Here is a 23832-nt window from a genome sequence, read left to right as displayed (position 1 = left end):
CTTTCCAATACCACCACAACTGAATGTAACAACAGCATCATGAACTCCTAGTTTCATTGTATGCATGCCTACAAAATACAGTTTTAGGGAGGCAGTTCCAAATTATGCTGTTGAAACTTTCATTTGGGTTCTGTCTCTGCCCATGCAGACATTTCCTTAGATGGTCACGGTGAGCCAAGTCTCTGAAAATAGGTTTAATTGCTGTAATAACAGCAGCAGGAAGAGAATGCTGGTGAGAATAAGATTCTCCAGTTGCTTGAGCCCTACTGTATTTCCACCACGAATTTTCTCCTGACGGACACAATCCATGACATAGCTTATCAGCAGTAGAGGACTTATGGAAGAATATGGCCCAAACACCTCTCTTCATTCCCTCCAGATTTTCTTTATTTCTCCTAATTGCGTGCCCCTTGAACAAAAATAACCACGTGTTTGAAAGCGTGTTGTTTACAAACAGCAGAAACAAAAGAATACCGACTGTTGCGTTCCAAGGCACATAAACACGTGTCGTAGGAAAATGCTCGAAAAAAATGTTTTTCAGCAAAATCCTTTTCACAGTACTTAAATAAAACCTTAATCTATTGAAATATGATGAAAATCGATTTTTTTCAGCCTGAACCACAGTGTGGTCCCCTTAACTTGACCACCATTGTTCGCTGCTCCATCTACAGCTGGGAATTACTGTGTAAAAACAATGATCTGAAATACGAACAACACAGATGTATGTAATATTTTTATGTTCTTGAAAATTGGTCTACAGGATGTTTTTATAGAGGTATTACAACATATCGCTAATGATTCGTCTTTGAAGTAGCAGGATTCATGATGAGACATGAATCCCCCCCCAAAAAAACCATATCTAACAATGGCTTCAGAAGTTGCTGTTGTACACCATTTCCTTACTGCACATTGCAAAAACAAGGCTGTCTAATTTAGTAGCTAAATAATTTGTGTGTTTGCCAGCTTACATTTTTGTCAAAGTTTAGTCCCAAGAATTTGATGGACTGAGCTGCTCCCATAACTTGATTTTTATGTAGGGTACTGATGTTACTGATCTGTGATTGGTTGGTTTTAAATTGTGTAGAGTGTCTTTGAGATGTTAAGTTTAAGATTGTCCTATTGAAGCTGTGCACTTAGATTGTTTAGTGTGTTTGACACTGTTCAGAATTTCTCTCCCATTTCCTTATTCAATAAGTAATGCGGTATTGTTGGCAAATGTGAGTGGTTGGACAAATAACTCATTTCTGTTAGAGGAACAAGATTGACTCTAAGATAGAGCCCTGAGGAACGCTTTGAAATCATATTCCACTGATTTATAATTGAAGACTTGAAATAAAAAAAAGGCTCTTAGTGCCAAAATCATGAATTTGAGGAAAATTAGTTTTAAGTATGCTAGATAATTATTGGTCATAATTGTACTGCCCTGTTTTTAATGTATTTTATTTGAAAGTTAAGCATAATATGGATCTAGTTTCCAAAGCAAGTTACAGACATTGTATTATAAAAGTATGGAAAAACATTCTGAAAGTAGAAATACGATGAAAAGCTCTTAAGTGCCACAGTTCAGTACTCAGCAAAAAGATTGTAAAAGTTCATTCTGATTTTATAAAACAGTGTATGGTCATTATTTGTCAGGTGCTGCATCGTTTCAATCAAATATTTCTTTTCTTTGCAGATGTGGCTTGTACATCCAGGGCAGGTAGCTCCAGTTTTTCGACGTCTTGCACTAGTTCAACTTTTCTCAAAATGACGATGTCTTCCCAAGCTTCTCCTGGTCTTAACTGCATGTGCCTTATGTTTGTCTAATCAGAGCCACTGTACTTTAAATATTTTTAGATTGCTGTGTTTGCATTACAATATGCTGCTTTCTAGGAATATAAGAAATCAGATTACTTTATTTTACTGACGATAAATGATATCGAGCTCTTTAAGTCTTCTGGAACAATACATTTGTTATCTCAAGAATTACCATTCTGTCCAGTTATTGTTAAGTGTAAGTTAGTGTATAAAAATGGGACTTACCCCTGTGCTGTGTGAGCTTTTGCAGGAATACATTTATCACACGGACTTATGAATTCATTCCATCCCTCGATGTTTCAGTTTTTTCCTCATTGCTGTGACAGTTCTTTCTCCTTTATACATCTTTCCTGTCCACTCAAACTGTTATGAACATCCACTGCCTCTTTCATTTTATCTAGCACAGAGGAGTAAACGCATAGAGCATATAGCGTGTTGTATGCTAACAGCATTGGCTGTTAACCCTATGCCATCTGTTGATTGCATTTGGTACTACTTTTTTAATGTGGCAGCGAGCCTTTTATATGTTATTGGGTTTGAAATGTCCCACTTCACCCTAAACTTTAAAATCCCTTATTATGGCCCTTGGACTTCGTAATGATGTGGAGCATATCAGATTAATAAAAGGTGTCTATACAAGATACATTACACAAAATATTACACGACTTTTTTTTTGGGAGTTGGGGAAATAACCCACTTTTTTTTTCCCCCATCAGTCTACTGACTGGTTTGATGCGGCCCGCCACGAATTCCTTTACTGTGCTAACCTCTTCATCTCAGAGTAGCACTTGCAACCTACGTCCTCAATTATTTGCTTGACGTATTCCAATCTCTGTCTTCCTCTACAGTTTTTGCCCTCTACAGCTCCCTCTAGTACCATGGAAGTCATTCCTTCATGTCTTAGCAGATGTCCTATCATCCTGTCCCTTCTCCTTATCAGTGTTTTCCACATATTCCTTTCCTCTCCGATTCTGCGTAGAACCCCCTCATTCCTTACCTTATCAGTCCACCTAATTTTCAACATTCGTCTATAGCACCACATCTCAAATGCTTCGATTCTCTTCTGTTCCGGTTTTCCTACAGTCCGTGTTTCGCTACCATACAATGCTGTACTCCAGACGTACATCCTCAGAAATTTCTTCCTCAAATTAAGGCCGGTATTTGATATTAGTAGACTTCTCTTGGCCAGAAATGCCTTTTTTGCCATAGCGAGTCTGCTTTTGATGTCCTCCTTGCTCCGTCCATCATTGGTTATTTTACTGCCTAGGTAGCAGAATTCCTTAACTTCATTGACTTCGTGACCATCAATCCTGATGTTAAGTTTCTCGCTGTTCTCATTTCTACTACTTCTCATTACCTTCGTCTTTCTCCGATTTACTCTCAAACCATACTGTGTACTCATTACACTGTTCATTCCGTTCAGCAGATCTTCTTCACTTTCACTCAGGATAGCAATGCCATCAGCGAATCGTATCATTGATATCCTTTCACCTTGTATTTTAATTCCACTCCTGAACCTTTCTTTTATTTCCATCATTGCTTCCTCGATGTACAGATTGAAGAGTAGGGGCGAAAGGCTACAGCCTTGTCTTACGCCCTTCTTAATACGAGCACTTCGTTCTTGATCGTCCACTCTTATTATTCCCTCTTGGTTGTTGTACATATTGTATATGACCCGTCTCTCCCTATAGCTTACCCCTACTTTTTTCAGAATCTCGAACAGCTTGCACCATTTTTTATTGTCGAACGCTTTTTCCAGGTCGACAAATCCTATGAAAGTGTCTTGATTTTTCTTAAGCCTTGCTTCCATTATTAGCCGTAACGTCAGAATTGCCTCTCTCGTCCCTTTACTTTTCCTAAAGCCAAACTGATCGTCACCTAGCGCATTCTCAATTTTCTTTTCCATTCTTCTATATATTATTCTTGTAAGCAGCTTCGATGCATGAGCTGTTAAGCTGATTGTGCGGATGATGCTTTTCCGAAAGTCAGATGGTATGTCGCCAGACTCGTATATTCTACACACCAACGTGAATAGTCGTTTTGTTGCCACTTCCCCCAATGATTTTAGAAATTCTGATGGAATGTTAGCTATCCCTTCTGCCTTATTTGACCGTAACTCCTCCAAAGGTCTTTTAAATTCCGATTCTAATACTGGATCACCTATCTCTTCTAAATCCTCCTGTTTCTTCTTCTATCACATCAGACAAATCTTCACCCTCATAGAGGCTTTCAATGTATTCTTTCTGCTCTCTCCTCTGCATTTAACAGTGGAATTCCAGTTGCACTCTTGATGTTACCACCGTTGCTTTTAATGTCACCAAAGGTTGTTTTGACTTTCCTGTATGCCGAGTCTGTCCTTCAGGCAATCATACATTTTTCGATGTCTTCACATTTTTCCTGCAGCCATTTCGTCTTAGCTTCCCTGCACTTCCTATTTATTTCATTCCTCAGCGACTTGTATTTCTGTATTCCTGATTTTCCCGGAACATGTTTGTACTTCCTCCTTTCATCAATCAACTGAAGTATTTCTTCTGTTACCCATGGTTTCTTCGCAGCTACCTTCTTTGTACCTATGTTTTCCTTCCCAACTTCTGTGATGGCCCTTTTTAGAGATGTCCATTCCTCTTCAACTGTACTGCCTACTGCGCTATTCCTTATTGCTGTATCTATAGCGTTAGAGAACTTCAAACATATCTAGTCATTCCTTAGTACTTCCGTATCCCAGTTCATTGCATATTGATTCTTCCTGACTAATGTCTTGAACTTCATCCTACTCTTTATCATTACTGTATTGTGATCTGAGTGTGTCTGCTCCTGGGTGCGCCTTACAATGCAGTATCTGATTTCGGAATCTCTGTCTGACCGTGATGTAATCTAATTGAAATCTTCCCGTATCTCCCGGCCTTTTCCAAGTATGCCTCCTCCTCTTATGATTCTTGAACAGGGTATTCGCTATTACTAGCTGAAACTTGTTACAGAACTCAATTAGTCTTTCTCCTCTTTCATTCCTCGTCCCAAGCCCATGTTGTCCTGTAACCTTTTCTTCTACTCCTTCCCCTACAACTGCATTCCAGTCGCCCATGACTATTAGATTTTCGTCCCCCTTTACATACTGCATTACCCTTTCAATATCCTCATACACTTTCTCTATCTGTTCATCTTCAGCTTGCGACGTCGGCATGTATACCTGAACTATCGTTGTCGGTGTTGGTCTGCTGTCGATTCTGATTAGAACAACCCGGTCACTGAACTGTTCACAGTAACACACCCTCTGCCCTACCTCCCTGTTCATAACGAATCCTACACCTGTTATACTATTTTCTGCTGCTGTTGATATTACCCGATACTCATCTGACCAGAAATCCTTGTCTTCCTTCCACTTCACTTCACTGACCCCTACTATATCTAGATTGAGCCTTTGCATTTCCCTTTTCAGATTTTCTAGTTTCCCTACCACGTTCAAGCTTCTGACATTCCACGCCCCGACTCGTAGAATGTTATCCTTTGGTTGGTTATTCAACCTTTTTCTCATGGTAACCTCCCCCTTGGCAGTCCCCTCCCAGAGATCCGAATGGGGGACTATTCCGGAATGTTTTGCCAATGGAGAGATCATGACGACACTTGAAACTTCCTGGCAGATTAAAACTGTGTGCCCGACCGAGACTCGAACTAGGGGCCTTTGCCTTTCGTGGGCAAGTGCTCTACCATCTGAGCTACCTAAGCACGACTCACGCCCGGTACTCACAGCTTTACTTCTGCCAGTACCTCCTCTCCTTTCTTTCAGGAGTGCTAGTTCTGCAGGTTCGCAGGAGAGCTTCAGTAAAGTTTGGAATGTAGGAGACGAGGTACTGGCAGAAGTAAAGCTGTGAGTACCGGGCGTGAGTCGTGCTTCGGTAGCTCAGTTGGTAGAGCACTTGCCCACGAAAGGCAAAGGTCCCGAGTTCGAGTCTCGGTCGGGCACACAGTTTTAATCTGCCAGGAAGTTTCATATCAGTGCACACTCCGCTGCAGAGTGAAAATCTCATTCTGGAAACATCCCCCAGGCTGTGGCTAAGCCATGTCTCCGCAATATCTTTTCTTTCAGGAGTGCTAGTTCTGCAGGTTCGCAGGAGAGCTTCTGTAAAGTTAGGAATGTAGGAGATGAGGTACTGGCACAAGTAAAGCTGTGAGTTCCAGGCGTGAGTCATGCTTCGGTAGCTCAGATGGTAGAGCACTTGCCCGCGAAAGGCAAAGGTCCCGAGGTCGATTACAGGCCACATGTCCTGTGGATACGTGTTTTTTATGCAGTGGTTTCCATTGCCTTCTGCATCCTCATGTCGTTGATCATTGCTGATTGTTCCGCCTTTAGGGGCAGTTTCCCACCCCTAGGACAAGAGAGCGCCCTGAACCTCTATCCGCTCCTATGCCCTCTTTGACAAGGCCGTTGGCAGAATGAGGCTGACTTCTTATGCCGGAAGTCTTCGGCCGCCAATGCTGATTATTTATCAAAATTTAGGCAGTGGCGGGGATCGAACCTGGGACCGAAGACGTTTTGATTATGAATCAAAGACGCTACCCCTAGACCACCTGTACATCCCACTTACTATATCCAAAAATTCATCTAATGAGTAGAAGGAGTTGCCATTAAGAAATTCTTTTAAATGCTATATCGCTATTTGTCAGACTTTTGATGCTATTAGGTAAGTGACCAAAGACTTTTGTGGCAGCATAATTTACCCCCTTCTGAGCCAAAGTTAGATTTAACCTTGAGTAGTGAAGATGATCCTTTCTGCTAGTGTTTTAGCCATGTGCACTGCTATTACTTTTGAATTCGTTCGGATTGTTAATAACAAATTTCATAAGTGAATATATTGTGAGGCTACAGTGAATATTCCTAGCCCTTTAAATAAGTGTCTGCAAGATGATCTTGGATGAGCTCCAGCAATTATTCTGATTACGCGGTTTTGTGCAGTGAACACTATTTTAGTCAATGATCGGTTACCCCAGAATATGACGCCATACGAAAGCAGAGAATGAAAATAGGCGTGGTAAGCTAATTTACTCAGATGTATATCGCCAAAATTTGCAGTGACCCTAATAGCATAAGTAGCTGAACTCAAACGTTTCAGCAGATCCTCAGTGTGTTTTTTCCAGTTTAACCTCCCATCAATTAGATGTTATGATTGCCTTTTGCTTCCTGTTTTTCAAATAAGTCCTGAGCCGTTGCTCAGCGCTTTAACTTATGCCGTGCCTGTCTATTTTAAGCAGCATCGTGGAGTAATTCGCTGAATTGAATGTTTTTGTAAGATTGCAAAAGATACCGGCCAGTCAACTGCTTTTGTCTAGTGATGAGGTGATTTTTTTCCAGTGAATCTATTAAATGCCTTCAAGGTACTTTTCTCTTCTTGGAATACAAAATAGCTGTTAAGAATAAGGTCATGTTTTGAGGTACAATGCAATGGATAAGGCTGGGATGACAAGAGATAAGATGGTAATTTTCCATGTCCTCTTTTAATACTTTTTTGTGTAGTGGTTTTACATCTGCATATCAGTACTTACGTACATCAAAGAGTTTGGCTTGTTCAGATGATTGATTATTAAATATAGAGAGTGTGCTGTCTTATCATACACAGTTTTAGTTACCTGGATATTTGATTCCTTTTTTCAGCGTTTTTGTTTTTTCACAATGTCTTCAGTTGAAACTACTAAATGTCACAAGGGGGCCACTATTCTGGTCTAGGCCAAAGAAATTCTTGCTGTAATCACGTCTATTAGATTTTGCTGGGTTTATAATAAATTTATTGAAGATTGAGATATTGAAACAGGGTTAACAATAGTGTAGTTGTTTTATTTATTTTTTATGCCACAGATTTATTTTTATGCCCTAAAATCAACTTAGTTGACATTCTTTTGGCAGCTGGTAGTTTTAACACCACTTTTTAATTTAACTTTGGAATGTTTCATATGGTTAATTGTCATGGTTTTTGTGTTTCAGCTCTTTATGTAGCTCTTGTTTGCTTGAACTAGATATTCTTAACCCTGGAGTAATCCTGAGTAGTTTACTTTGACTTTTCTTTGCCAGGTACTATGTGGTTGTAATTCATTGAATAACTCTAGAAAACTTTTTAGAAATTTATCAAAGTTATTGGTGCTTGAAAACACTATTATCTGTGGGCCATTTTAGCTGCATCTATTTTATTACTGTACTATTTTCAGAGTAAGTAAACTACTACAAGAAATTCAAATAGTTCGGAATGAGAAACAGGTGTGCCTATGAATATGTGTTTGGTCTGTATTAGGTCATACATGCTGCACATGAAAAGCCGCTAACATATTGAATTATTCTTTAAACTTGGGAAGATTTCTTTATCTGCGTCCAGTCTCGAAAAAATGGATTGTATATAACATACTGTTTCAGTTGCACAACAATGAAATATTCATAACACCCCTTGTATCTCATGAATGGTTTGAGATATTGAAAGGAAATTTTGATAAATTATAGCATGATAAGAGAGAGTATTTTGTCATATGGTTAATTTGCGAAACGTGTTTACCTACCACAGTGTTGAAGTATTTACAGACTTTTTCAATGAAACAATGATTTTTATGTGCCATTGGTAGGAAGAGAAACAACAGTTGTAGTGGGTTTCGTAACAACATAGGTGAAAGAATTATTAGTTTAATTTTATAACGAGAATGAGCTTTTCATAAATTGATCAGCCTTATGCCAGCTGCAGATTTATTATTAAATTGTTTCAGGATTCTGTCACAATTACAACTGCACTGAAATGTTGGAGAGATGAATATCTGTAAACCCTAAAATAAGCAAATCAAACATGACATGAAGGGAAGATAGGTATTAATGAAATATTTTTTTAGGGGGTTAGCCAAACGTACAACCATCAGCAAATTAATAAGATATAAGAACTCTAGCCAAGAAAGTTGAAAAAACACCACCATTATTTATGGCGTAAATGAGTTAAAATAACCTTTATGCCTCAAAACAACTACCTGATACCATAACGAGATACGAGAAATCAAAATAATCAAAAATATGTCTTATTGATGATGACTTGAATTAAACTACATAGCCCAATCCCAAAGAAAGCAGGTGTTGACAGATGTGAAAACTACCGAACTATCAGTTTAATAAGTGACAGCTGCAAAATACTAACACGAATTCTTTACAGACAAATGGAAGAACTGGTAGAAGCTGACCTCGGGGAGTATAAGTTTGGATTCCATAAAAATGTTGGAACACGTGAGGCAGTACTGACCTTACGACTTATCTTAGAAGAAAGTTTAAGGAAAGGCAAACCTACATTTCTAGCATTTGTAGACTTAGAGAAAGCTTTTGACAATGTTGACTGGAATACTCTCTTCCAAATTCTGAAGGTGGCAGGGGTAAAATACAGGGAGCAAAAGGCTATTTACAATTTGTAGAGAAACCAGATGGCAGTTATATGAGTCGAGGGACATGAAAGGGAAGCAGTGGTTGGGAAGGGAGTGAGACAGGGTTGTAGCCTCTCCCCGATGTTATTCAATCTGTATATTGAGCAAGCAGTAAAGGAAACGAAAGAAAAATTCGGAGTAGGTATTAAAATCCATGGAGAGGAAATAAAAACTTTGAGGTTCGCCGATGACATTGTAATTCTGTCAGAGACAGCAAAGCAGTTGAACATAAACAAAAGCAAATAGAGGATAACGGAATGTAGTCGAATTAACTCGGGTGATGCTGAGGGAATTAGATTAGGAAATGACACTTAAAGTAATAAAGGAGTTTTGCTATTTGTGGAGCAAAATAACTGATGATGGTCGAAGTAGAGAGGATATAAAATGTAGACTGGCAATGGGAAGGAAAGCGTTTCTGAAGAAGAGAAATTTGTTAACATCGAGTGTAGATTTAAGTGTCAGGAAGTCGTTTCTGGAAGTATTTGGAGTGTAGCAATGTATGGAAGTGAAACGTGGACGATAAATAGTTTAGACAAGAAGAGAATAGAAGCTTTTGAAATGTGGTGCTACAGAAGAATGCTGAAGATTAGATGGGTAGATCACATAACTAATGGGGAGGTATTGAATAGGATTGAGGAGAAGAGGAGTTTGTGGCACAACTTGACTAGAAGAAGGGATCGGTTGGTAGGACATGTTCTGAGGCATCAAGGGATCACAAATTTAGTACTGGAGGGCAGCGTGGAGGGTAAAAATCGTAGAGGCAGACCAAGAGATGAATACACTAAGCAGATTCAGAAGGATGTAGGTTGCAGTAGGTACTGGGAGATGAAAAAGCTTACACAGGATAGAGTAGCATGGAGAGCTGCATCAAACCAGTCTCAGGACTGAAGACCACAACAACAACAACATCAACCACCCAATACAACTACTGCCTGATACCAGAACAGATCGTATATGTATTCTTGCCAGTATACACCTGTTCATTGCATTTTTCTATTACAGTTCAGTGCACTTAAACAACCGTACACGTTTCTAAGACTCAAAATGCTGTGTGGGCAACACAACAGCTAATGGTATCGTATAAGTCTGCAGCTGCTGTGAAACATTTTGTCGAGATTTAGAGCATTAAATCTGTTCTTGGAGCTTGTGCTTACAGCCCACTCATAAACGTAAGTACGCAATTGATTCACAAACTGCATTCGTTCTGACAACCTACAGAATTGCACTTTTTCCACACCATTGTAATTTCATTGCCCTAATGTGGCTAGCAGGTAGGAGCCTCAGATTTTCCCTTTTACAGTAGTGCAATCCGCGAGATGCGTTACAGATGTGTGAGGAGTCCCGTTACTGAGCATCGAGCCCCGTCTCGTGCGTCACGTCAAAATGTTACACAGTGGGTCGTGTGAGTAAACGTGAGAGTATTATCCAGAAGAGATTCTCAGGGCAGAAGAACATTCTCAGAGTAAGTTTTTAATTTCGTACGAATAAAAAGTTCAGAGCATATTTTCTGACTAGGGAGTGCTTCTTCGTTACCTCCCCACCTTTTGAATCAGTTCTCAGCGAGGTGATTAAAGTCTGACCTCTTTGGTTCTCATGTTGTTTGCATTTGTATGCCTTAAGTTTGTTGTGATTGTTTGTGAAGTGAAAGTGTGTGTTGTGTTCACAAGTTGGAGGACTCGGAATTGCACTGGTTAGCATAATAAAAGATTATCCAGTTATTGTCCCCAAATCTCAAATTCCTATTGCTAGGGAAAAGGAAAATCTGATAGCTTTACACAAATTCATTTATGACACGTGTCAAGTTTTGGAAAAGACATTACAGATAGTCACATATTTTTTTTAAAAAAGTGCACAGTATGAAGCATGATTTAAGTGTAAAATGGATTCAAAGAAGACAAGGAATGTGAAATAATATTAAAAAAGTGGGAGGACTTTTTTGATGGGATGACTGCAACCCTACGATACACCGTTAGCATTCCTGATAAGTTCTTCCTCCCCACCCCTCATTTATTATTATGTGCTTAACACATTTTTATTATAAATTAGCAAACTATTTGTTTTTATTCTGCATAAATGAAATGACATTTGGGAAAAGTTGACGATCTGTGATGAGGGTTAAGAATCTGCATCACACCTAATCTTCGAATGCGTGGCATTGGAGAGTAAAAGATACAGAATCTTTGAGACAACTAGACCTGAAGAAATTGTGTCTAACAAAAAACTGTTAAAGGGGCTCCTTGCACTATTTGAGGGCATTGGTTGGCTTTACTGGATATACAGGGAGTTTCAGTGTGGGCAGCGGCAGGTTAGACCTAAGATGTTTTAGCTTCCCTGTCAGAATCAAATCAAAAGTTGACTATATTTTCAGTAAACCTAGTGCATTGGAGCATGCATCAAATTGGACAGACCCCTTCCATGTTCTGCATAATCCTGCTTGCTACATGTACTCATTTCAAAAAAAGTTGTGACACACACTACTACTGTTTTCCTTTTTTGTTTGTTTCAGGGGCTTTTGCAGTAGGGGCGTCAGCATCGAAAAGTGTGCCGTACCCTGATGGTAATTTCAAAGTTGTGGTATCCCACAATTCTGATACTATTTTCTTTGATCCACACTCATTTTTACAAGTGTCACCAATTGTAGTTGAAGATCTGTCAGATGTAGTAGGCTCTGAGGTGACAGCCATTGCTTTTTCTCCTCTTTTGGCTACAAAATGATGGTTATTAACTACAGAGACTGAGAAACCCAAAAATTTGTCAGATGTGGAACTACAGAGACTGGTTTTCTCTACCCGCTCGATGTTTTAAATCGAAAACAATGAAAATTCATGTGAGTGGAAGAAAAAGAGAGATAGTGGTTTTCATTTCCTTATGTAACAAAGAACAATTTTATTTTCTTCACATCTGATATTTTGTTATGTAGTATTTGTAAAATTAAAAATTAATTTTTAAGTTAAATGTTTGTTGTACATCGTCATAAATCCGTATCCTCGTACAGAAATGATTTGAGTTCAAATTTCTTTTCACTGACGCCATAAGAATAACATGTTCCATACTGAAATGTTAAAAGTTAAATGATTTGTGCTTTTATTTACTGTGATTTCTAACAATTACATTCGCCACACCTTTGAAACCATTTATGGTAAAGTAGAACAAAAAGAGTAATATGTTCCTGTGTGAAATATTAAAGGCTAAACAGTTAGTACAATTATTTACTGTAGTATTTGGTAAATACCTTCACCATACCCTTGACACAATTTTTGGTAAAGTAGAACTGTAAGAATAACATGTACCTGTTGGAGATGTTACAGCTTAAACAATTTTTGGTGAAAGTAAAATTAGTGAGAGAGGAGGAAGAAAACACTAAATTGCATATTCTTATGTGAGAGCGGAACACTATTTTTTTATTTCCATGAAAATGGTATTTTGTTGTATTTGAAGAAGTAAAAATTATTTTATTTACAAAAAACACATGGATTATTTTTATTTGTACAATGTTTGGAACAAACTCCCGCACGCTACAGTTGACATATTACACTAACAATTTCCAGTTTTCTGTTTGTATTGTGTACATGTATGATTGCTGTTTTCTCTTCTCCCAGTAATGGATGATTGTTATCTTCACTAAGTGCCTCAGAGTTATCATCCCCAGTTTGTTTTGCTACAGTGTGCAAAACAAAATAGGCTATGATCACTGGAGATTTTTGTTTGGGCAACACTTATTTTGTTTTGCAGACCTGGGAATGCCTTTTCAGCTGTCCAAAGCACCATTCGATTATCACCCTTCTTGTAGAGTGAAGTCTGTTGTACGCCCTCTCATCAGATGTTTCAGGATTTTGGAATGGTGTCATAAACCACAGTGCCACACCATATCCTTTGGCCCCCAAAAGTAAACCACTGCACATTTTCTCATCAGGAATACATCTGATGTTCTCATTGTCCTAGCATCATGTACTGTGTCAGGCCATGAAGCAGCAACACAGGTGAACATTTCACTATAACCACGCGTCACCTGCACATTTACGCAAGGAAAACCTAGGTGACATTGTATGTCCTATGCTGCCAGTGTTAATTTATCGAATTTTGTGACCCATTATCTTGAAAACTTTTTAAGACACCAACTTACAATTTTCCATAACTATTGAATGCAACTTTCTAGATACACTGAACTAGAATTATTACTAAAATTGTCTCACCATCTGTGACATGGTCGCGTATACAAACAGTGATCCAATACTGTCAAATGTTTTTTTATTCCAGTCTTTGATCACAATATAAATTCTTTAGACGATGACCAATTTCAGTCCGTAACGACCATCCTCAGATCTTTTTTACGCCATGTCCTAAAGTGATAAGGCCATAATGGAATCGTCAAAACATATAAATATAATCGGCTTAGAATCGTCGTATAGATCTAAAATAAGGTGTAGAATAGGCCGCATTGTCCACAGTCATTGTTGCAACTGCAATAGTGAGTTGCAATAATGACTGTGGACGATGCGGCCTATTCTACACCTTATTTTAGATCTATATGACGATTCTATGCCGATTATATTTATATGTTTTGACGATTCCATTATGGCCTTATCACTTTAGGACATGGCGTAAAAAAGATCTGAGGATGGTCGTTACGGACTGAAATTGGTCATCATCATCTAAAGAATTCATATTGTGAACAAAGACTGGAATAAAAAAACATTTTACTGAAATTGTATTGTGGGGTATGTTATCTTTTTTTCAAACACTGAATTTTTGACAGAATTTTGTAAATAAATGAACATGAAAACAAAACAACTCAGTATATTTCAATGATTGTAGTTCCATATGTGTTGAATCTCGCAGTTGGCATGCTGCGAAAATTTCGTGTCCCTACTATCAGTACCTTTTTAGAAAATAGGTCATATATTGCAAAAAAATGTATTTCAGAGATATTGAGGTTTAAAACTCTCTTGTTAAGAGTTCTTACACAGACATACATTTCTGCGTCTTTTATGCACTAGAATTGCCCTGGCCCATGGTCTGTCTCTTCTTCAGTGTCACAACAGCCCAATGCTTTCTTTCTTGCTTTTTTTGTCATTTGCTGAGCAGCTAACTCTGCTTCGCGTACACGAAGCTCATCCAGTTCTCGCAGTCCTTTAGCTGTGTTCTGTCCAAATCTTACCCCTAACTTCTCCAGAACCTTAAGTCTTTTATAGTTCCCACCGCTAAAAGCTATTACAGCATCAGGCACTGCTAACTTTAGTCATAAGGCCAACAAATACATTTGTAGGCACACGGCACCACACAACGTTATTGAACGACTCATTCACATTCTGGCTCTTCCCATGTAAACACTTCCTTAGTAGTTCAGGATTTGCCAAATCTCTGTAAATAGATTTGATTGCCTCCATTACTGCCAAAGGAAGAGAATGTTTGTGTGTAACTTCATGCAGGGTGCCAGAAAATTCAGCTACCCTGTATTTACACCAAGTGTTTGGTGGTGGTGGACACAAAGCACGACATGGCTTTTCATCGGTTATATTTGATGAAGGAAAGTGCTCCACACAGCTCTTTTCATCTTCTCTAAATTGTCACAGTTATCTCTAATGGCCTTCCCATAATATTCCTGTAATTCGTCAATTACTTTGTCCGTTAGTCTTCCAGCACATTTTATTACCTTGCCATCAGACAGTTTTGTGTTACCCAGCTTGGTTTCTAGCTTACACAGACATGCTCCCATCCTTTCTTGCACACTCAAGTTTTTGTATATGAACATCATTTCTCTGAAATTGGATCTTCAACAGGGTTTTTTCTGTTACTTTTGCTGAAGAACATATGAAAATGTTAGCTATACAGTTGTCCAGTGTGTTCCTAAGTCTTCTACACCAGTCTGAAAGCTTGGGTCTACTAAGTAGCACAAAAAGTTTTCATTTTATATTTGTTGGAAAGGCACACCTTTTTTTCGTGACTTTCAGGTAGAAAGTGATTTGTGAATCGAATAATGATTTCTCTGTCAAATCTGTATAAACTACAATTTTTTCTTCTGTGTTCCTTTGTGCTGCATATATCTTTTTGCCTTTTGAGCACCATAAAGTTTGCCTTTTGAGCACCATAAAGTTTGCCTTTTTCACTAAAAACACTTGGTAACACTTGAACAAAACATAACTTGCTCAGCTCGAAGTATGCTATGCGACTCACATCAGAAAAATGGAGAATGTTCTCCACTTGTGAGAAACTTTTCTAGTTTTATTCATTCGAAATCGGAGAATGATCTCGATGTTGAGCAACTTCCCCCCGCCCTTTTACTCGAGCTGAGAACATTCTCGGGTGGATTATATTTGAAGACTCACTTTATTTGTGCAAACCTAAGAATATTATCTGAAATTCAGAGTATAAAGTATATTCTCTATTTTATTCGTGTGACCCGATGTATTTCAAGTAGCGGTTTCATAGAAGGGTTGACAGAAAGGAACATAAATTCTTTTCGTCAGAAAGGGTTGTGCAGATCCAGTGATACCAGTACAGTTTACTGAAGACTTTTTGTATCATTTCAACTGTTGGCATTGTATGTTTTGGCCCAGAGATTCAAGCACAGAACAGTTGATGAATGCATTGGAACTTTATTGTGAATTATCGAGTCGGATGTCCCTTTTTTGACTTGAGCTGGCTGTGGATTTAAATATGGTCACCTAGAATGTATTTAATGCTGTAGAACCTCTGCAAGTGTTTCATAACATACTTGTGGAAAATGCTACGTTTATAAATGGCTTGGTAATATTTTACATCCTATAGGAGAAAGGCCTCAGATACGACCGACCGATTCAGCTTGTATTTGGCAGGTCACTTGTGCACAACCTAAAATAGAAGACTCAAGATATCTTGGCTCAACAGCTCCATTTTTTATTAAACTGTACTCGGAGTTCGTGATGTGTGATCGACTCGGGACTGACAGGATAAGTAGATAACAGAAAAGGGAGCATTTTTCATCATCATATACACTGACAGAAAAAGCATTGCACCACCAAAAAAGTAGAGTAATGAAATTTCAGGAATATATTTGTTTAGGTAACATATGTAAGTGATCAACATTGAAAGACCACAAGTTAATGTAAGCACAATATAAACCACTGTAAATGTGAATTGCTGGTACATTAATAACAGGTTTAACCACCAAAATTTTGAATGTGAGAATGCAAACGTGCATGCGTCGTGTTGTTCAGGTGCCGGATGTCAATTTGTAAGCTGGAGTTCCACGCCTGTTGCACTTGATCGGTCGATGTAGGGACGGTTTGTGCCACTTGTCAACCACTGGAGTCATCATCTGATGACGTCCCATATTTGTTCAATTGGAGACGGATCTGGGGTCGAGTAGGCCGAGGCGACATGCTGACACACTGCAGACCGTGTTGGTGTCGCACATAGCGGTATGTTGGTGATATCGTGTCGGACAACAGCCCCCGGAATGCTGTTCGTGAATGTCTACATGCATGTCTATACTGTGCAAGCCACTGTGAGGGTATGTCCCATTGTACCGGTTATTTGGATTTCTCCCTGCTCCATTCATGTATGGAGTGCGAGAAGAATGACTAATCCTCACGATCCCTGTGTTGTGCGATACATGGAGGTTTGTAGTATATTCCTAGAGTAATACACTACTGGCCATTAAAATTGCTACAGCATGAAGAAATGCAGATGATAAACGGGTATTCATTGGACAAATATATTATACTAGACCTGACATGTGATTACATTTTCACGCAATTTAGGTGCATAGATCCTGAGAAATCAGTACCCAGAACAACCACCTCTGGGTATTAAGTCAAACAGAGCTCGGATGGCGTGTACAGGTACAGCTGCCCGTGCAGCTTCGACACGATACCACAGTTCATCGAGAGTAGTGACTGGCGTACTGTGACGAGCCAGTTGCTCGGCCACCATTGACCAGACGTTTTCAGTTGGTGAGAGATCTGGAGAATGTGCTGGCCAGGGCAGCAGTCGAACATTTCCTGTATCCAGAGAGGCCCGTACAGGACCTGCAACATGCGGTCGTGCATTATCCTGCTGAAACGTAGGGTTTTGCAGGGATCGAATGTAGGGTAGAATTACGGGTCGCAACACATCTGAAATGTAACGTCCACTGTTCAAAGTGCTGTCAATGCGAACAAGAGGTGACAGAGACTTGTAACCGATGGCATCCCATCTGTCACGCTGGGTGATACGCCAGTATGGCGATGACGAATACGCGCTTCCAATGTGCATTCACCGTGATGTCGCCAAACATGGATGCGACCATCGTGATACTGTAAACAGAACCTGGATTCATCCGAGAAAATGACGTTTTGCCATTCGTGCACCCAGGTTCGTCGTCGAGTACACCATCGCAGGCGCTCCTGTCTGTGATGCAGCGTCAAGGGTAACCGCAGCCACGGTCTCTGAGCAGATAGTCCATGCTGCTGCAAACGTCATTGAACTATTCGTGCAGATGGTTGTTGTCTTGCAAACGTCCCCATCTGTTGACTCTGGGATCGAGACGTGGCTGCACGATCCGTTACAGCCGTGCGGATAAGATGCCTGTCATCTCGACTGCTAGTGATACGAGGCCGTTGGGATCCGGCACGGCGTTCCGTGTTACCCTCCTGAACCCACCGATTCCATGTTCTGCTAACAGTCATTGGATCTCGACCAATGCAAGCAGCAATGTCGCGATACGATAAATCGCAATCTCAATAGGCTACAATCGGACCTTTATCAAAGTCAAAAACGTGACGGTACGCATTTCTCCTCCTTACACGAGGCATCACAACAACGTTTCACCAGGCCACGCCGGTCAATTGCTGTTTGTGTATGAGAAATCGGTTGGAAACCTTCCTCGTGTCAGCACGTTGTAGGTGTCGCCACCGGCGCAAACCTTGCGTGAATGCTCTGAAAAGCTAATCATTTGCATATCACAGCATCTTCTTCCTGACGGTTAAATTTCACGTTTGTAGCACATCATCTTCGTGGTGTAGCAGCTTTAGTGGCCAGTAGTGTATTTCAAGCCGTTTCTTGAAACTTGGTTAACAGGCTCTCTCGAGATAGTTTGTCTATCTTCAGGGATCTTCCAGTTAAGTTCCCTCAATATCTCTGTGACACTTTCCCACGGATGAAACAAATCTGTGACTATTCGTGCTGCCCTTCTCTGTATACGTTCAATATCCCCCGTTAGTCCTATCTGGTATGGTTCCCACTCATTTCAGCAACATTCTACAACCACTTGCACAAGTGATTTGTAAGCAGTCTCCTGTGAAAACTGATTGCACTTCCACAATATTCTACCAGTAAACCAGAGGCTACCACCTGCTTTTCTCACGACTGAACCTATGTGATCATTCAATTTCATATCCCTACAAAGTGTTTCACACAGGTATTTGTATGGGCTGGCAGATTCAAACAGTGACTCGTCGATATTATAGCCGTAGGATACTACTTTTTTCGTTTTGTGAAGTGCAAAATTTTACGTTTCTGTACATTTAGAGCAAGATGCCAATCTCTGCACCACGTTGAAATCTTATCAAGATCTGACTGAATGTTTATGCAGCTTCTCACAGATAGTACTCCATTATAGATAACTGCATCCTCTGCAAAAAGCGTGATTATACTGTTAACATAGTCCGCAGTGTCATTAACACATAACACGAACAGCAAGTGTCCCAACACACTACCCTGGGGCGCACCTGAAGTTACTTCATCCGACACTTACACTCCATCGGAGATGACACGCTGCATCCTCCCTACCAAAAAGTCCTCAATCCAGCCACAAATTTCACACGGTATGCCATACGATCGTAATTTTTGACAATAAGTATTGGTGTGGTACTGTGTCAAATGCTTTCCAGAAGTCAAGAAATACTGCATCAATGTCGTTGCCGTGAGCCAAAGATTTCAGTGTCACTCGAGAACAGTGCAAGTTGGGATTCACACGATCAGTGTTTTCGAAATCTGTGCTGGTTGCCGTTGAGATACCTCATTATGTTTGAACTCAGAAAATGTTCTAAGATTCTACAAAAAATCGATGTCAAGGATATTGAACAGTAGTTTTGTGGATCACTTCTACCACCCTTCTTGTAGACGGGTGCGACCCTCTTTTGTTTGAGGGATCTACGCTAGATTATATTTAGAAGGGGGGCTAACTGGTCTGTAAATTCAGTATAGTCTGACGGGGATTTCATTTGTCCCTGGAGCTTCATTCGAGTTTAACGACTTCAATAGTTCACCAACACCAGTGACACTAATAGTGAGAGGCCGTTCTCCTGGGTTTTCCTTTGTAAAGCAACATTTGAAATCGGAGTTAAACATTTCTCCTTCTGCTTTTGCTTTGCTACCCACAACTTTAGTTCCTGTCTCACTGATAGGGACTGCACACTAAGTTTGGTGCCACTAACAGTTTTTAAGTACAAGTGAAATTGCCCGCCCCGTTAGCCGTGCGGTCTAACACACTGCTTTCCGCGCGGGAAGGCCGGTGCCCGGCAGAGTAGTGTCGAGGTCCGGTGTGCCGGCCAATCTGTGGATGGCTTTTGAGGCGGTTTTCCATCTACCTTGGCGAATGCGGGCCGGTTCCCCTTATTCCACCTCAGTTACACTATGTCGGCGATTGGTGTGCAAACACTTTCTCCACGTATGCATACACTGTAATTACTCTACCACGCAAACACTGGGGTTACACTCGTCTGGTGTGAGATGTTCCCGGAGGGGGGGGGGGTGTGTGCACTGGGGGCCGAACCGAACAATAACCCTGGGTTCGATGTGGGGCAGCGGTGGGGTGAGTGGACTGCCGTAGCCTGTCGTGGTGTTGTGAATCACTGAGGGCTACGGCAGGGACAAAGCCTCTCCGTCGTTTCTAGGTCGCCAGTTCTGTACAATACAATATAATGACTGCTGTTTATTTGGGTTCTGTGGAAGATCACTTGACAGTATTATGCTACGGTAGTTATTGAAAATGTTACACATTGCACTCTTAGAGTCAAATGTGTTTCATTTAGTGCATCTCTATCTATAGCCCTATGCTTCCTTTTACACCTATCGTGCAGTAATCTCGGTTTCCTCATAAGTTTCTTTACAGTGACAGTATACCGTGGAGCTTCCTTCACATTACGAACTCGTCAACAGGGTATATATCTGTCCAGTGCACGATCAACTATTCTTTTAAACTTGGCCCAGAGCTCCTGTTCTCCGCCGAAAGTTTCAAGTTACACGTTGAAATACGACACTACTGATTTTTTTATCTAGTTTAATGACCTATATACCTTTCTGGTTCTTTTAGCCATCCTTTGTACTTTGGTAATCATTGTTGCCACAACTGCATCACTGTCACCGATACCAGTTTCGATGTGGATTCCTCGACGAGGGCAGGTCTCCAGAATGAGATTTTCACTCTGCAGCGGAGTGTGCGCCGATATGAAACTTCCTGGCAGATGAAAACTGTGTGCCGGACCGAGACTCGAACTCGGGACCTTTGCCTATCGTGAGCAAGTGCTCTACCGTCTGAGCTATCCGAGCACGACTCACGCCCCGTCCTCACAGCTTTACTTCTGCCAGTACCTCGTCTCCTACCTTCCAAACTTTACAGAAGCTCTCCTGCGAACCTTGCAGAACTAGCACTCCTGGAAGAAAGGATATTGTGGAGACATGGCCGGCCACAGCCTGGGGGATGTTTCCAGAATGAGATTTTCACTCTGCAGCGGAGTGTGCGCTGATTTTGAAACTTCCTGGCAGATAAAACTGTGTGCTGGACCGAGACTGAAACTCGGGACCTTCACTTTTCGCGGGCACGTGCTCTACCACGCACACGCCCGCAAAAGGCAAAGGTCTCGAGTTCGAGTCTCGGTCCGGCACGCAGTTTTAATCTGCCAGGAAGTTTCATATGAGAGCAGATCTATTTATTGCCATTAGATTCAGTATATTTCCATCATGAGTGGGTTCCTATCAGTTCCAGATAGTTTCTGGGAAGGAATTTAGTAATGTTTCACAGAATGTCTTGTCACACCCACCTCTGCCAAAACTGCAGTTTTCCTAAGTAATTGTTGGATGATTAAAGTCTCCACCAATGTTTACTGTATGACTGGGGAACTTACATGCAAGTGAACTGAGCTTCTCTGTAAATTTTATGGTTACATCAGAAAATGAATCTATTGAGATATAAGGTTCCAGTTATCATTTTATGGTCACCCATCATACTGAGTCTTGTCCAGACACTTTCACATGTAGCTTCAATTTCTACCTTGCTGGTTTGATTTTCTTGTCTACTGTGACAAATACACCACCTCTATTCCACACCTGCCTATCCTGTCGATATACACTTAAAATTTTCCCAAAAATCTCACTGCTGTCAGTTTCAGGATTCGACCAGACGGCAGCACAACAGCTCGAATCATCAGACTGGTGTACAAATTTGCAGTCAGGGTGTGTGAGATAATGACGAGAACATTCCAGCTGTTGTACGAAATCGCACCCTAGACCGGGCGTAGGTCCGACGTGTCGAGCAGGCACACAGGTCGGCTGCAGGCCGTCCCTGACCGACAGCAGGCTATTACTGACGCCGAGGCAAAACCGGCTCCGATTCGAAAACACGACACACCCCCTGCCTGCCCTCTGATGGGTTCTTACTCGATGCTACTGAAGTGTAGGCAGTGGGTGCGACCACTTCCGACACCAAATCTGTTGGCGGTGGACACGACCACTTCTGACACCAAATCTGTAGGCACCTCTGTGGCCCTGGTCGCCTACGGTGGACTGGATGGCCGAGCGGTGACCTCTCCAGTTCTCAGGATGCTAGGAAATGACTGTAGAAGTGTCAGAAACGCCAAAGAAACATTATTAATTTGTAACACCTTTATTTCTGCCGAGTACAGTGTGATATCGATATCGACGACGTTCCCCGAGTCCTCGCTGACTCGTAGCGACGACACCAGATCCGGGCCGCACCAGTCTCGCTAGCGCAGCGCCGCGTGCTGTGACGTAGGGGAGGAATGTCCTCACTCCGGCTGCGCGTGGCTGGCGGCACTCGGCTGGCCGGCCCGCTCGGCGGCGGACGGCAGGTGGCTCCGGGTTCGAGTCCCGGTGCTGTCTGCACGAGAGGCGTTCTCGTAGTGCGGAGAGTACTCTATCCCACCCCGTCTTCTTCCCTGCTGCTCCCAGTGGCTCGTCCGCGGCGGATGGGCGGAACGGGCCGCAGTCCCCCGGCGTCGTCGGCTCACCCGGTCGTGACGGCGGATGCACGGGGCCTAGGCCCCGCACGGTCTCGACGACGGCTCACCGGTGTGGTCGGCATTGGCGGCGCGCGAGTCTGCCGCGATGTCCGCTAATCCCGGGTCACCGATTGACAGCGGCAGCAGAGAGGACCGGAGCCGGTACTGTCCCCTCACGTCTGCTGCCGGACGGCCCGCCGTTACTGCGAAATCTGCTCAATAAAGATTAACATATTGATTACCGAGCTGTGCGCTACGCAGCGACCCGGTACACATCTAACTGCGACTGCGAGTGCGAGTGAGAGTGCCTCGTCGCTATCAAAGCTGGCGTATTTAAAGGAAGCACGAGCGACGTCCTGACGTCGTGCTCGTTTGTAATGACCGCATTCGTTCCACTTGTACTGCCGATTCATCTGTAGTACTCGCCCCTCAGGTGTTCTCGCAACAGAGTCACGTGTCGTTGCGGCCGACTTACGCAAAGTTGCGAAATGCAGTACAGCTGACGCTATACCTCTGTCTCGCGCTCTACGAAAGTCTCCGTCTGACACGAACCCGTGCGCTAAGCAATTCTCTCTCACCCGTCGTGTGTAACCCGGCCGTTGCCCCTGCGTGACGGCACATTTCGATATATGTGAAATCCTCCTACCTCTCGGCTAACGTACTGCTTCTGGCTCTCGGCATAGGGAACGAAACTTTGACAATATTCCACGTTTCCGACTCTTTACTATTCCGCGACACTACAGAAGTTGTAGACAGTGGCGTTTGATGTGAGTGGGATGGACGCCGCAGGGCATCTGCCCCGGAGCTGACCTTCGAGTAAACGATTTGCGACAGTTCGTTGTGTCAGTGTGGTGTCGACTGCTGCTCAGGCTGCAGCCGTATCTCGAGAACAACCCGCCACAGCCGCACGCTGAACACGACGGTCTCTCCTCTCGGTAGTGCCGTGTGACCGTCTGCGATCCGGTCTCCTTGCAACCGTACGTTCTCGTAACCGCCGGTGTCAGCATTCGTCACAGTGGCTACGTTCCTGCCAGGTCTCACTGCAGTAGCGCAGAAGGATCGTCCGGCTCCTCGTAGCCCTACTGCGCGACCTCGTCTGAACTCGACGGGGTGTCCATAGTAGCGTCTGACTCGTCTTGAAGGCGTCCTTCACTGACGTGAACTCGCCGTGTGCGATATCAGAGGTAACTGACACTTAACAGCTGTTACAGTGTCTATTTGAAGAAACCTGATTTGCACCCTCACAGTGTTGCTGCTAGCAATACTGTTGTACGAATGGTGCAAAATTTGGGCAGACGTGTAGAAAAAGGTCCACCGAGCAGACAAACTGTTAGATTCTTGGACATAATTGGCAGTTTTTTTTTCCCATTTGTGTTTTTTTCACATCCAGATGGGTTGTGATAGG

General features: G+C 41.9%; 1 protein-coding gene across 1 annotated transcript in view; it reads left to right on the top strand.

The window, feature by feature from the left end:
* LOC126443026 (GDNF-inducible zinc finger protein 1-like) overlaps nt 1–23832 on the top strand; it is a 115818-nt gene that overhangs the window by 10979 nt on the left and 81007 nt on the right. The window contains exon 3 of the mRNA XM_050090873.1: nt 11735–12055. The gene's annotated coding sequence lies outside the window, so the exon portion shown is untranslated. The remainder of the gene's footprint in view (nt 1–11734; nt 12056–23832) is intronic.

The sequence above is a fragment of the Schistocerca serialis genome, unplaced genomic scaffold (assembly GCF_023864345.2).
Source record: "Schistocerca serialis cubense isolate TAMUIC-IGC-003099 unplaced genomic scaffold, iqSchSeri2.2 HiC_scaffold_1420, whole genome shotgun sequence".
NCBI classification, from domain to species: Eukaryota; Metazoa; Arthropoda; class Insecta; order Orthoptera; family Acrididae; genus Schistocerca; species Schistocerca serialis.
Note: the sequence above shows the minus strand (reverse complement) of the source record. Positions and strands in the feature narration are given on the sequence as shown.